This window comes from Eublepharis macularius, chromosome 18 (assembly GCF_028583425.1).
Source record: "Eublepharis macularius isolate TG4126 chromosome 18, MPM_Emac_v1.0, whole genome shotgun sequence".
Lineage (NCBI taxonomy): Eukaryota > Metazoa > Chordata > Lepidosauria > Squamata > Eublepharidae > Eublepharis > Eublepharis macularius.
The window spans coordinates 16,067,522-16,083,500 of record NC_072807.1 but is presented as its reverse complement, the minus strand read 5'-3'; the positions used below and the strand labels follow the sequence as shown (position 1 = coordinate 16,083,500).

The window sequence follows — 15,979 nt, the reverse complement described above, 5'->3', positions numbered from 1 at the left end:
TTTCTCATTTGGCAATCTAGCATCGATCCTCTTGTACTTAGAGAAATGATGTCTGATGGGGATTGATTAAACTTAAGAAGAACCAGAGAAATGGTATATTTAAATGCAACTATGGGGATGAGGTAGCAACGGAACAGGGCAATTGCCTTTCTTCTTCGGCTTCTAAAGCAAGTCTTGGAAAGGAATTCCTTACTCCAGGGAACCATACTGCCTATAAATTATAAAAGAGGAAACTGAATATGGAGGGGAGGGAATGCTCTACAACAGCAGGCACTCGCTAAAGCCTCTGAAATTGCAACGAAGCAAAAAAGAAAATCCCAAAGCCTTCTGCCACTTTTTTTCATACTACAGGACAAATAAATCAGTGGAGAAGCTTGCACTGATTTAAAAGGAATTAATGAATGATGCTCAGAGGATCCCAAATGCTTGACTGCCCTGGAATGTACCACACGGACTGGCTTGTCCTAAAATATTCTTGCCGTGTAAACCCTCACCCTGTACTGCCATCTCCTGTTTTGTATGCTGAAGACCATAACAGTAGTTCCTTGAATAGTCAACAGCTGATTGAGATTTTAATTGTTTTCAGGGCTCATTTTGAGGGGGAATGCGCAGGAACGCAGTTCCAGCAGTTCCCCAAAGAGGTCACACGTCAGGTGCCCCTGTCCCCCTGACTCTCGGCCATTTTGGGCCAGTTTTGTCCTGGATTGGGGCCAAAACGGCCCGGATTAGGCCTCTGACGGGTGGTGGATCACTCTTCTGTTCAGCAGCGGCCTGATCCTAACCATTTTGGGCCCCTTTTCGGCCATTTTCAGCCCCCTTTTGCCATTTTGGACACAATTTCAGTCCTGAATGGCCAAGATTGGGTCCAAAACAGCCAGGATAGGTGATGTCAGGATGTGTGGCATATGCAAATCAGTTATGCTAATGACACATTTCTGGTGATGTCAAGGGGCATGGAATATGCTAATGAGTTATGCTAATGAGTTCCTGACCCCTGATTGTTTTGTCTCTCGTGGTTTGGTGTAGTGGTTAAGAGTGCAGGACTCTAATCTGGAGAACTGGGTTTGATTCCTCACTCCTCCACTTGAAGCCAGCTGGGTGACCTTGGGTCAGTCAGAGGTTCTAGGAGCTCTCTCAGCCCCACCCACCTCACAGGGTGTTTTGTTGTGAGGATAATAATAACATACTTTGTAAACTGCTCTGAGTGGGGGTTAAATCATCCTGAAGGGCGGTATATACATTGAATGTTGTTGTTATTGTTCTTGTTTTATTAAAATATACATTAGCTTTATCACATTTTGAAATTACAAAATATCAAAAAAGTGTAACAAAATAGCATAATAACAAAATCATAACAAATAACAATAAATCTTCAATCATCTCTAAAGGTCTTTAACATTATCAATATATTAAGAGGATTTTCTTATTTTCCATAGTTTTACTATTAGGCATTTTCCTGCTTTTATCATCAGGAGAATCAATTTATTTCTCCCGTAAGGGAACTGAGGAGGTATCTAATTTCTCAAGAAGTACAATCTTAGGTCTCGGAGGACAGAGTAACCAGAAACCTTCCTAATACAATCTATAATTTATGCCAATACCTCATAACTTTGAGATATATGAATATGGTTTGAATGTTTCAGGAAAACTATAGCACAGTCTATCAAGGGTTAAGTACCATTAAGAATAACAATTAAGATTAGTTCTCTAATGTTTGTGAGATAGCTGTGATGAGTGTAGCTCACCAAATTTTAGCCCATGTTGCAACCCATCATCTTCCTCCCCAAATATGAGAACCCCCACTCTTGCATAAGGGTTAGATCAAGATGGGTAGCCGTGTTAGTCTGTCTGTAGCAGTAGAAAAGAGCAAGAATCCAGTAGCACCTATAAGACTAACAACACTTGTTGGTAGGGTATGAGCTTTCATAAGCCTCAGCTCACTTCTTCAGATACCGAGAATCTGAAGATACTTCTTTCTTGGCATCTTCTTGGTAACCCTTACGTCCTGGATCAAGTGCTGCAAAGTTAAATTGCAAGTCTTGAAACCATAGAATAGCCTGTTGAGATAAAATACAGATGTGCTGCAAATAGCTACATGGGGGTGTTCCATTTTAGAAAAGTAGTGTGGTAGGGAGGTTTAACACACACACACCCCATAATTGAGGCCCCGTGTGTCTGCTTTTTAAAAGGGAGGAAGCACTTCAGAGCCCCAGAACTGCCAGATTTATTTGTAATTTGGTCCAATGGTCTTCCTATTAACACAGATTTGACCTTTCCAAAGCTATTGCTGTTTTTACTTTTGCACAAATTAAGAGCTAAATAACAGTCTCAGGGTAGAGGCATGAGGGGGGAGAACTTCCCTCTCAGAAACAGAGACTGAGGATAATCTGGAGATGGATGCCATTAACCCCACACCAAAAGGGTCGATAATAGGAATAGGTACTGCAAGACAGAAGGATGGCGTCTTTGCCTTGGCATCCAAACTATTTTTTTCATAGAATGTTGCTTTATATATATTCTGTCTATCCCCTGCCAGTAACCATGGGTTACTGAGCAACACATTCCTTACTTTTGAAGCTTCATAATTTTGTTACCTGTTTTCCATTTCCCCAAACAGTAAGATGTTCCTGGGTCAGTTCTGTTTGGGTTGATTGGTCCTCTTTTGAGGATAGAATTTTGGAGACTTATATTTTTGTTTTGTTTGTAATATTTACCTTATCTACTACAAATATACATGTAGAGCACAGGCGGAGGCACTCCTACAAGGCAGAAGATCTGCTATTTCACATAGGGTTGCCAACTGCAGCTTGGGAAATTCTTGGAGATTTAGGGATAGTGCATGAGGAGGGAGAGAGGAGAGCACTCAGGGGGAATGTGATGTCACTATAGGTCTTCTGTTTTTTCTAGACTCTATGGAATACCATAGAGATTGTCTTCTGAAGCTGCTGTTTCCTGTTCTGTGTAGTCTGGAGATCAGTTATAATTAGAGATGGGCACAAACTGGGAAAATTCCAAACTGTGTGGTTCGTGGTTCATTGCGTTTCATGAACCATGAACTTTCACAAACTTGCTCCGGTTTGCAAGCCAGTTCATTCAGTTTGTGAAAACATCACTTCCAGTTCAGCAGAAGGTCTGCAGAGAGCTCATCCTCCTTTGTTGCCTAAGAAACTGATTGATTGGTGCTAGGCCGTCTGCAGTGACGAACTGAAATACAAACTAAATGAACCAGGCTAAAATTCATCATGGTTCGTGAAAAATGAACTCCCATGAACTGCTGGCTCACAAAACACGAACCGATCCGGTTCAAGACAAACTTCGGTTTGTATTTCGGTTCATGCCTACCTCTAATTCTGTGAAAACTCCAGCCCCCACTTTGAGGTAGGTAACCCTAATCAGATCTGCAAAGAGGGAGACCTTGCACTTCATGTTGCTTTCACCCAGCTGTCAGTTGTCTCCGTCTGCTTTCCTACTTCAAAACCCAAGCCTTCTGTTTTGCAGATTTTTGTAGGCCCAGTAACCCAGCCATCAGGAGAACATTAGAGCCAGCTGAGAACTGTTTAACATTCCTTCGTCGTAGGCCTTGACTCCCTTTGGGGGTGGGTGTCATTTAAGGCCATAGTGACAGTCCCATTCAAAGTACTTGGAAAGCAATTTCGCAACAATATAACTTGACATCTGTACCTCCCTGTTTGTAGTGGGATGGGGGTACTAAATGTAGTTGAAGATAATCTCGGGGGGGGGGTTGCCATCCCATATGAAGGACTCTAAAATATTTTTGCAACTTTGGAGAGTCTTGAGAGAAAAAAATAGATTAATACTGTCAGAAAATAAAACCATAGTTACAGAAGGATGATTTTAATAATATTTATTGTTGTAAGCAAGATGTGGTTAATCCCCCCATAATTTTTCTTTGAACATCAGACATTTATTTTTCATACTTGTTTTCCGTTTTAATTACAGTTTCAGGCAGGTAGCCGTGTTGGCCTGCAGTAGAACAGCAGGATTTGAGTCCAGTGGCACCTTAGAGACCAACAAGATTTTGACAGTCAAGGCTCCCTTCTTCAGATACATCAGTGTCTGAAGGAGCTTTGACTCTTGAGAGCTAACTTAGACTGGCATCCCCATTTTGGCATGCACTGAAGAAACGGATCAACCCCAAAGTGCAGGCAGCAGCTGCCTCATAGACACTGCATTGGACTTCCCAGGCAGCTGCCTAGTTAATGTCTTTGGTTGGGGCAACCAGGACACACTGTGCTTCTAGCCGTAGAAATATTTTTGCCCCCAAGGATTTTCTTAGGTGCTAAATGAATGCTGAAAATGTTTTAATTAGTGCATGCATTAAACGTCCCTTGTTTTAAAACTCTCTCGTAATGATTGGCTCTTCAAGAAAAGCCCAGCCTTACAGAGTGTAATGAGGGCCTTTTTTGAAGACACCAAAACTCTCCCCCCCCAACCCCCCAGTTTTTGAAATGTCAAGCTTTAACATGGATGTAATGCCAATAAAGGTTGCTGAACAGAAATGTCAAGCTGGCACATCGTTGGACATTTCATGCCTCCCCACCTCCCCAGAGGAATTTTTTATCATTCATTTTTCAGGTTTCCCCCAGCTCTGCTACGAAGTTTCCCAAATCAGGTCTGGTGCAAATTTTCCTTAAAGACTGTAATCAAAGCAGGTTGAATTGCAGTACGGACAGGAAGGTAAAGACGCCTGCATCGTACCCCTACATCCAGCTCAATTTCATCTCCATTTCCCCTAGTTCTCACTGCCTCTAACACTGGCAGGCTTTCGCCATTTTTAAAAAATTGGTAGTAGATCTATTACTATAGTGATAGACCTCTTAACAGTTTTAACAAATGGCAAAAAGTCTGCTGGTGGGGAGGGGGGAAGGAATGGCAGATGCAAGGGGGGGAAATATACTATCCCTATGTAGAATCTCCATTGCTGCTGTGAATGACTGCATTCAGAACAACAGTGAGAGCACAACACCAGGTCCTCCTCGTGTGAAATAGGGACTTCTTTAAGCTACGCTGTTGGCACCTCTGAAAAGACGGAGATTTTGAGTTAAGCGTCTGACTGGCAAATAAATGGTTCTTGCCAGAAACATGTTTTGACAAGAGAGGGATATGCTCAGCCAAGATGAACCCCTTCCAGAACACACACACTGACTCTGCTATTGGAACAACTATACAAATTCATCGTTGCATTGAAGAAAATAAATAGTTCAGTCACACCAATCTATTAGAAGAAGTGCATGGAAACTACTAGGACAACAAAGAGCAAACAAAAAAATGAAAAGAGTTCCCAAAAGGATCACTGAGGCAAACGTAACTTAAGGGCAATCCAGGTGGTAACTTTGTGCTCTCCTGGTTTTGCATCCCAGTAGACACCCTCAGCTGCAGCATGAGTAGTGTAGATTAGCCTGGGCTTGTCAAGAGCTTGGAAGGTGAGCTGAGCTGGTTAATGGTTGGATGGGAGACCTCCAAGGAAGTCCGGAGTCACTATGTAGTGGCAGGCAATGGCAAACCACCTCTTCTTATCTCTTGCTTTGAAAAACCCATAAAAGGTCACCATGAGTCACCGAAAAGGAATCCCACTGTAACCTGCTGCTAACTACTAAAGTCTAAGTCACAAAATTATACTAGGTTCAATAAATAATTGTTCTAATGTACAACCAAAGATTCTAGAACAAGTGTCACCATTACACGACATCATTATACAACATAACCAACGTTAACAATCCTTTACATCATTTATAGAGCAACCATCTGAACCACAGAAATTTCCAATAAAGTAATAAAATACAAGCAGAGTTACATAATTCAGTAATATTGTGAATTTTTAGCAGTACTGTAGTACGAGGATGAAATTAACTCTTAACTCTGGGACTCTTTGTATATTAATTTTTGCTTGTATTCTATTACTTTATTGGAAATTTCTGAGGTTCATATAATCACTCTATAAATGATGTAAAGGATTGTTAACGTTGGTTGTGTTGTATAATGGTGACATTTGCTCTAGAATCTTTGGTTGTACACTAGAATAATTATTTATTGAACCTAGTATAATTTTGTATCTTAGATCTTAGTAGTTAGCAGGTTATGGTGGGATTCCTTTTTGGTGATTTGGAATTCAGAATTGTGCATGCCAGTCTCTCACTGGTTACCCTCAACTGTGTTCAGTGGTCAGAGACCAGCAAAGGTCAACACACCCTACCTGTCTGGACAATGAGGCCTTAAGGTACAGATACAATGCAATGCAGCCCCTAAACTGATATTATCTCCTTCCCTGTAGAAGTCATTTTTGTAAGTCTTGTGAACAGAATAAATTCCTAGTCGGTTGGGCCCAGGGCTTTTTTTCAGCTGGAATGCAGCGGAACAGAGTTCCGGCACCTCCTGAAAATGGTCAAATGGCCGGTGGCCCCACCTCCTGATCTCCAGACAGAGGGGAGTTTAGCTTGCCCTCCACGCCGCCGAGCAAACTCCACTTTGTCTGGAGATCAGGGAGCGGGGCCACAGGCCATGTGACCATTTTTGCCAAGGGCGATTTAAACTTTAAAAAACTCCCCCCTTGTTCCAGCTGATCCAAAGTGATGTCATTGTGTGGTCCTGAGTTCCACCACTGAGTTCCACCACCTCTTTTCCCAAAAAAAGCCCTGGTTGGGCCTAAAGTTTATGAGTGTAACTCAACAGCAATGGACTCCCTGTGTTGTGGTATCTGGTTTCTGAAAAAGGAAGACAAATGAATCACCTCTTCCCTAAATTCTGTGAGCAAATGTTCACTGTGGCACTGTCCAAACAAGCTCCCCAAACTGTACCCTCCCCAGGCATCACCTACAAATCACCAGGAATTTCCCAAGGTGGAGTTGGTAAACCTCTCTTCTTTTGCTCATACAGAAAATACAGGGAACTGGGTCTGTTTTGTATTCATCATTAACTGGTTTTAGATGATACACATGCAATGTCTTGATTAATAAATAATACATATTTCCGCCTTAATTATTCTAATTGCACATCTCCACCACAGGGAAAGCCTGTTCAGACAATTCAGAATGTGAATTCAGCAACGAAAGCATTGCCAAGGAGCTCACCCACATCACCAGATGTCTCTGATTAATCCATTTTTCATTCTGCAAAGCCTGTAATGAACAGTATAGGATCAAGCCCCATATTTATTTGTGAAAGCATCTGATTTCACAGGAGGGATAAAGAGCTTAACCTTAAGCTACATATGCAAGATACACACCTCATAAGCAAGCAAGAATTCTGACATAGAGGTTGCTGGTATGGGATATCCTTTTGCAGCTATTCCCAGAGGGGGAAAGTGATTATATTCTTTCCAGCCAGCTGAACCAGACACCCAACTGGAAAGAGAAACAGCAGTCCATCCGAGTAACATCTCAGAACACACTGGAGGAAACACCAGGCACTCCTGACAAACGGGGTCAGCAGGTATGCCCACAAAGTTCTAACTACAGGGAAAACAGAACTGTGTGAGAAAAACTTGTCATTTCAGAGAGAACTTGGGAAGCAAAGCTACAAAGGGCACTGGATCAAGTCACAGGTCACTGTGCAGGAGTCCTGGGCTTTTATCATGTTCTGCATGGATGCAGCATCTCCTATAACAGCAAAGTACAAAAGAAAGGGGCACTGAGCAGCTATGGAAGGGAAGGGGTAGGGTTGCCCCAACAGGCCTGAAGAAAAATGTCCTGTCCTTTTCTGTGTGGAAAGCAGGAGATGAACCTTTTAATGGCATGGAGGTAAATTATGTCACCTGGTCAATAACAAGCCACTAAGCATCTCCTAAAGAGGCAGGATATTTTTTTTCCCAAGCATGCTGGCAATCCTAGGGAGAGGTCATTTTGCACTCAGCAAAATGGAAATATGCGTTACTAAGTGCCTAGAGACATTCAAGTGCAGGATTATAGGCATAATCCTCAATTCATGTACAGGCTGTTCTTGCTCGGTGCATGTGCGTGCCGCTTTCCTGGAAGCTCCATTTATGTGACTACATCTGCCAGTGATTTCAGAGGGCAAAATGCCAATTCAGCTCTGTTTTAGCTGCAAGAACAAGTACTAAAGTCTCCTTTGACTTGCCAATGTGCGTGTCTTTAATATGTGAGAAAGTGTCAAGATCTGCATTTTAATGAACGGATGTAGGGGAATCTGAGATACTTTTAGCAGTTGAGGAGAAACTAATATCGAATGCATGAATGTATTCACATGGAGCAAACTGAAGTGTGACTGTGCGAGTGAGTACGTGGAAAGTGGGAGGGAGGACATGTGAAATGAGGTTCACTTGAGCATCCCTAGGTACTTAGTAAAGTGTATTTCCACCCAAAGTTAAGCCTTGTTACAGGAGATCACATACATTTTATATATTTGAAGGCCACGTAAAGATAGCTCTGAAATATCCTTTGAGATTAAAATTGCCAACTAGCTAGGAAAAACAGTCTGCTGTTTTTAACTTAGACGCAGAAATCAGTAGGGGAAACTTTTCACAGTATAGAGATGAAACATCCTGTGCTTATCATCTGTAAAAGAGACTGACACAGGGAACATTTTCAGATGTGGCAGCCATGCTTGAGGTCACAGTCATATGGCTGTCCCAGATGACACACTGCAACATACTTTGACTTCTTGCCACGTTTTTATATGAAGAGAGGTTTACCAACTCCACCTTGGGAAATTCCTGGTGATTTGTAGGTGATGCCTGGGGAGGGCACAGTTTGGGGAGCTTGTCACCAGAGAAGTGATGCTATAAAGTCAGCCTACTATGATTGCCAGCCTCCAGGTGGTGACTGAAGAGTGCCCAGAATTACAACTTATCTCCAGCGAACAGAGATCAGGGCCAATTCCAGACGACTAACCTGAAGGCGCTGCATGCCGCCATGTTCTGGATCGCGACGGGGAAAACGCGAAATATCGAGTTTTCTCGCACGAGTTTGGCGCGACGTCGGCCCAGGTCACCTGGAGAAAATGTCTGGTTTGGAGGGGGGACTCTATGGCATTATATCCTGCAAGCATTCTTAATTAAGGGCGAATCTGGCTCTGGTTCAGGGATCCTTTGGAAGTTTGCCAGGCTCTTCAAAATCCCAGCCTTGCTTCTATTTTTAATTATAATAATAGTTTAGGAAACATGCCTGGCAACAAATATGTTTTGTGCTGTCCCAGCCTCAGCTAGAGATAGAGAACAGCTGCCCTGGGGAATAATAGCTTTTCAGAAATGTGTGGCATATAGAGGAAAGAATTAGTTATTAAGCCCAGGGCTCTTTTTCAGCAGGAACACGGTGGAATGGAGTTCTGGCACCTCTTAAAAATGGTCACATAGCCGGTGGCCCCACCCCCTGATCTCCAGACAGAGGGGAGTTTAGATTGCCCTCTGCGCCACTGAGCAGCGTGGAGGGCAATCTAAACTCCCCTCTGTCTGGAGATCAGGGGGCGGGGCCACCGGCCATGTGTCCATTTTCACCGAGGGCAATTTAAACTTTTAAAAACTCCCCCCTTGTTCCAGCTGATCCAAAGTGACGTCATTGTGCGGTCTTGAGTTCCACCACTAAGTTCCACCACCTCTTTTCCCAGAAAAAAAGGCCTGATTAAGCCCATGTCTTTTTAGGAAATTCCCATTGAACTTTGAAGAAAAAGAGAGCCCTACTTGATTTATTCTTCCTGAAACAAAAGAGACTTTATTGCAAGTCACCTCTTCCAAATCTTGCACTTTTCTCTCTTGCAAGAGCATTTATTCAGCCATCTACAGACTGCAGAATGGGACTTTTCTGCTTTCCCCCCAACCTCTGCAACCCCTAGAGCTCCCTGAAAGTTTAGCGATCAGACCCTCAGGAGGGGGGGGGGCTGTAGTGGGAGGTGGGAATTGTCAGAAATGGCCACTTCTTCTTCCGCAAGTGGAAATGCTGTTCTGGTGGAAAAAACTGTTTGGTTGGATGAATGCCACTATTTCCTGTTAGATGTGTGTAGAGAAATCTCTTTCACGGCAAAAACAGAACCACATTTTTGAGTGCTTAGTTTTTATTTCACATCCTTTCTTTAGGCTTTAATAACCACAGCCAACCTCAGATGTCTGGGTTAGGTTCCCCATCGTTCTGTGGGGTTGCCACTTTATTAATTGATGGAGGCTCGGTATTTGGAACACGTTGAACAGGTGAAGTATTTTCTGACATGCCAATGCGGGAATGAGAAGGCTTTGCCTACTGATTTCTTCCTTAAAGCTACAGAACCTCTGTTTCTTAAAGAGGTGGCACTAAACCCTTCTTGTAAATTAAGCACCAGCCAGTTGCCATATTTCTCAACTTCTCTCTTACGTAGGCATTTGAGACTCGGTTTTTACATGGAAAGAACAGCACATTGCTTCATAATGTCCACCGAAGGGGGTGGGACGTGGGAATAGGAGAGATGATTATTCATTGCATTTCAGAGAGTTGCTCAAAACCATACAGATGTATTAAAATCCTCAGTGTCTGTGTTGCGTAGGTCTGAGTTGGGTTGCTATGGTGACCTCTAGTGTTCCTGCAACAGAGACAAACATTTTTGTAAGAGTTTGCAATCATGCTGGCTTTTTGGCAACTGGACATCAAATCCTGCATTCTGAATCCTTTGCCTAGTCCCCCCCCCCTTTATAGGCATGTATCGTTCGTTTAAAAATATATATTCAGTGCCAGACAAGTTCTTCCAAGAGTATTGTTGCTTATCTTCTGTTTGATGTAGAAAGCTGGAATTCAGGTTTTCCTTTACCTGCTTATTTGGGGCTGGCGCTGTGTTATTGTGATCAGTTAGGCGAAGAGAGGCGAAGAGAACAGCACTTTTTTCTGAATACAAAGGACTTTGGAATTCCCCCCAATAACTTAACAACAACAACAACTGTGCTTATATAGTGCTCTTCTAGACAGATAGTGCCTCACCCAGAGCAGTGAACAAGTTAGTGTTATTATTATCCCCACAATACAGCTGGGGCTCAGAGGAGTGGCTAGAAGGTCAGCGATATTTTCCCAAGCAGGGATCCGGTATCCATTAAGAACATTATCCACCTCTATTTATTGAAAATGGAATTATGGGATGTTGAAGGCAGCAATCCTAGGAATGCTTTCTTGAGAATAAGCTCCACTGAATAGACCTAAATAGGATTCTCAGTAGACCTGCACTGTAAATCTTCCCTTGGTGAATCTTCCATGAGAAAGATGAATTCAAAACGAACAGATGGGTCCACTCTTGGAGTTTCATATTCAGCTTGTGAATTTATACTATCTAGTCATTGGGGAGCTCCAGGTTTCAGTCCTTCCTCTGCCAGGAAAGGTAGCTCAGTGACCTTCTAACTGTCATACACTCTCAGCCTAGCTTACCTCACCAGGTTGTTGTGAGAATAAAGTGGAGGTGAAGAGAACAGTGTAAGCCAACTTTGGTCCCCATTGGAGAGGAAGGTGGGGTATAATCAGGGCTTTTTTTTCCTGGGGAAAGAGGTGGTGGAGCTCAGTGGTGGAACTCAGGACCGCACAATGACGTCATTTTGGGTCAGCTGGAACAAGGGGGGAGTTTTTTAAAGTTTAAATCGCCCTCAGCAAAAATTGTCACATGGCCAGTGGCCCCGCCCCCTGATCTCCAGACAGAGGCTGAGTGGCGCGGAGAGCAATCTAAACCCCCCTCTGTCTGGAGATCAGGAGGCGGGGCCACCGGCCATGTGACCATTTTCAAGAGGTGCCGGAACTCCATTCCACCGTGTTCCCTCTGAAAAAAAGCCCTGGGTATAATTAAGTTAAATAAATAAAATGATTCTGTCTAATTTCAAAATAAGATTTTTATTAATGTTAAATGTGTTTAATTATATAGGGGTTTTTCCGTGTAATATTATATAACTGTCAGAGATTGGCAGGATTCAAGTCTAGTAGTACCTTAAAGACCAAGGAGATTTCCACAGTATAAGCTTTCAACAGTCAAAGCTCCCTTCATCAGGTATCTGAAGAAGGGAGCTTTGTCTCTCAAAAGCTTATACCCTGGAAATCTTGATGGTCTTCATGGTGCCACTGGACTCAAATATTGCTCTTCTACTCCAGATCAATATAGCTACCCACCAGAAAGATTGTCATAGATTGTTTAGGTTATATGCATAAATACACTGTACACTATTTATGATGTTTATCGTAATTTCCATTATGCTCTGTTTTTAGTCCTTTGGCGGAGGGGGAGTGGATTTCGGGATAGGGTTGTCTGTCAGTTTTCATCCTTTTCATTGATTTACACTGTGTAATTTGCCTCGAGTCTCAGTGAGAAAGGCAGATTATAAATAATGTAAACAAATATACAAATAAATAAATATTGTCTTCTTAAATTTGGGCAGGTCATGCAGCTAGGAGCATAAACTCTAAGGGAAATATTATGCTGAAAGGCAACTTGCTGGAGGTTTCCCAGAGTGCTTCATAAAGTCAGGGGAGACACTGAAGATCTGTGTGTCTATCCTCCAAGAATTTTTAAAAGACCAATGAACGCTGCTCTTATTTTGGATTGTCTCATCAAGAAATTGAAAACTTTTATGCAAGTATCCCAGAAAAAACTGACAGAAATAGAATCAGAATTCTAAATGCAGCTTTTCAGTGGCATGCATACAGAGACAAAGAGACCTAGTATAGTAACCAGTGCAAAGAAATAGAAGAGAACAACAAAAAAGGAAGAACAAGAGAGCCGTTCCTCAAAATCCAGGAAATCAAAGGGAAATGCAAACCACAGGTAGGGATGCTGAAAGATCAACACAGAAATCTGATCAGGACAAAATAAAGGAAAGATGGAAACAATACACTGAAGAACTATACAGAAGAGATGGAAGGATGACAGATTCTTTCGAAGCAGAGTCTTTTGATGAAGACAACAAGGAAGAAAAAGGGGGTGTGGGGGAAAGTCCCCACAAACCCAACCTAAACAAGCAGGGGAACAAAATTGAGGGGTTAAGTAACAACCTAAAAATATATTAGAAAGTTTTTATTATAAATGTACACAAATGTAGATTAAAAACAAGTTTAAAACATAAGGCCTGAATGGCAGACTACATGTATATGCTAAAACATGCTAAAACATCTCAAGGTACAGATGATGGTACAGTGCAATGACCAACACAAATAGACCAAGGTACAGTAAAAAATCAGACGTGTTTCGGCCCTAAGGTCTTCCTCAGTGGTCAATTGTAAACAATTTATAATCAAACACACCCACACATATAGAAACCAATCATGAAATGCTCCTGGTGTTTTATCTAGAGCTGTAACAAAAGAAGAAGAGGGGAGGAGAAAATGTCTTAATATAATATAGTCTAATATAATATAGTCTATTATTAAATGCTAGAATGATTTTAGGTAAAATACTAAATCAAAATTTACCTCTAGTATTGTGTGATAAAGTACAATTATTGCAGTAGACCCAGGACAGCATTCCCACAATGCTCTTCATTTATTGTTGTACTCTATAGAAAAAATGTACCAAAATTAGATAATTATTCCATAACAAGCTCTTAATTATCCCCCCAGGTTCTCCAAACCCAATCACAAACCAACTTGAGGCTTGGTTTCCAATGTATAGGAGTGTGTTACATCAATCTGCAGTAAAGATAGAATGGCACTTTAACCTAAAAACGTTCAGCTTTCGATGAAGAACCTGAAATCTTAGGAAGTGAAGTGAAAGCTGCACTCAAAGAAATTGGGAGAAGCAAACCACCTGGAGTAGATGGTATACCAACAGAGCTGCTTCAAGCTACAGAAACTGAATCTATCAAAACCTTAACAAGAATATGTCAACAGATATGGAAAACAATACAGCGGCCTACAGACTGGAAATATTCAATCTACGTCCCAATTCCAAAAAAAAGGGATGCCAAGGAGTGCAGCACCAATTGGACCATCACATTAATTTCCCATGCAAGCGAAGTGATGCTCAAAATTATACAACAAAGATTCTTACCCCATGACCCCTCTGTCCCCCGGTTTGAGCCCTGGAGTACCTGCAATCCTAATGTTATGGACAGGGCTCATTTCGAGGGGGAACGCACAGGAATGCAGTTACGGCAGTTCCCTAAAGAGGTCATGTCAGGTGGCCCCACCCACCTGACTCTCGGCCATTTTGGGCCCATTTCGGCCTGGATTGGGGCCGAAACGGCCTGGGTCGGGCCTTTGACCGGTGGTGGATCACTCTCCCACTCAGCAGCAGCCCGATCCTAACCACTTTGTGCCCCCTTTCAGCCATTTTCAGCCCCTTTTTGGGCCCAATTTCAGCCTGAATGGCCAGGATTGGGTCCAAAACAGCCCAAATTGGCGATGTCAGGGGGTGTGGCATATGCAAATCAGTCATACTAATGACACACTTCCAGTGATGGCAAGAGGTGTGGCATTTGCTAATGAGCTATGCTAATGAATTCCTCCAGCTCTTTTAATACGAAATGACCCCTGGTTATGGATGTGAAAGTTGGACAATGAAGAAAGCTGACAGGAAGAAAATTGATTTATTTGAAATATTGTGCTGGAGGAGAGTTCTGTGAATACCAAAAGAAGACCAATAAGTGGGTTCTACATCATATCAAGCCTGAATTCTCCCTAGAAGCGAAAATGACAAAACTGAGGCTATTGTACTTTGTTCACATCATGAATAGACAAGACTTACAGGAAAAGACGATAATTCTAGGAAAGGTGGAAGTCAGTAAGAAAGAGGAAGACCCAAAATGAGATGGCTGGACTCAAAAGAGGAATTTAAAAGACTGTGTTTTTAAAAGCATTCAAGACAGAGTCAAAGTCACAGAATATCTTTTATTAGTAACAAGCAAAATAATGCAACATTATGCAAACTTTCAGACTATTCAAAATTCTTCAACAAGCTGGCTGTTAAAAAGAGGGGAGACAGAGAAAGTCTTTCAGGCAATGTAAGGAGGGTAGTAGTCTGTGGTAGAAGAGTCAGGATCTTTAAGGCGCCACTGGACTCAAATCTTGCTCTATATTACTGTTGTTTATATCATGTTATATTTTGTTTCAGCTCTGTGTCAGATTTCTGCTTTTCACATTTCTGCACTCTGTACCTTATTGTATGGTTTATTGAATGTGCCAGCTGTTGATTTTAGTGACTTAATCTATGTAATCTGGTCTCAGTGAGAAAGCCAGAATGTACATACTGTAAATAAAATGTAAAAATCAGATCTCATGTGCTATGGTAGTTCATTAGGGAGAAAAAGGAACTGAAAGCAAATAGCAAAATATTTTTACAAATTGCTAGGCGCGGCTTGGTAGAGTTGGCGAGAGATTTTGATTATAATTTTTCTGCCATCGGGAAATCGTTGCAGCCATTTCCCTGTTGTCTCATTTAGAAATGATAATTTAGAAAGTAAAAAGAGGGAGGGAGGAAAAATGCAACTTTCAGGTTCCACCGAGATTTGAACTCGGATCGCTGGATTCAGAGTCCAGAGTGCTAACCATTACACCATGGAACCAGTGTGAGAAAAGTGTGCGTGCGCTCTCTCTAAATAGTCCCTCTACTGTTTCCGCTCGTAGTTTCCTTCCATTTACTTAGTACTTCCTTTCCCCCGCTTGCAACGCTCTCACTTCTTGGGGCTGCAAGGCTTGGGCTGTTTGGCTTGCACGTGGGGAGCTGCTTCAGGCAATTCCAAATTGGGGGCGGGGGCTGTGTTAAGGGGGGCGGGGGGGCTCCGCCTGCCTGCCGGTCAACTGGGGGCATGCAAGGCATCAAAGGAGAGGAGGCAAGCCTCCCGGGGAGCGAGGTATTGTCCAAGGCTTTCACCGCCGGAGAACGATGGTTGTTGTGGGTTTTCCGGGCTGTATTGCCGTGGTCTTGGCATTGTAGTTCCTGACGTTTCGCCAGCAGCTGTGGCTGGCATCTTCAGAGGTGTAGCACCAAAAGACAGAGATCTCTCGGTGTCACAGTGTGGAGAAGATGCGACACTGAGAGATCTCTGTCTTTCGGTGCTACACCTCTGAAGATGCCAGCC

General features: G+C 42.5%; 1 non-coding gene across 1 annotated transcript; it reads right to left on the bottom strand.

Annotated features, from left to right (window-relative positions):
• Positions 1-15,391: 15,391 nt before the first annotated feature.
• TRNAQ-CUG (transfer RNA glutamine (anticodon CUG)) lies at positions 15,392-15,463 on the bottom strand. The gene has a single exon. It is a non-coding gene; the product is annotated as a tRNA-Gln (tRNA).
• Between the last annotated feature and the right edge of the window lie 516 nt (positions 15,464-15,979).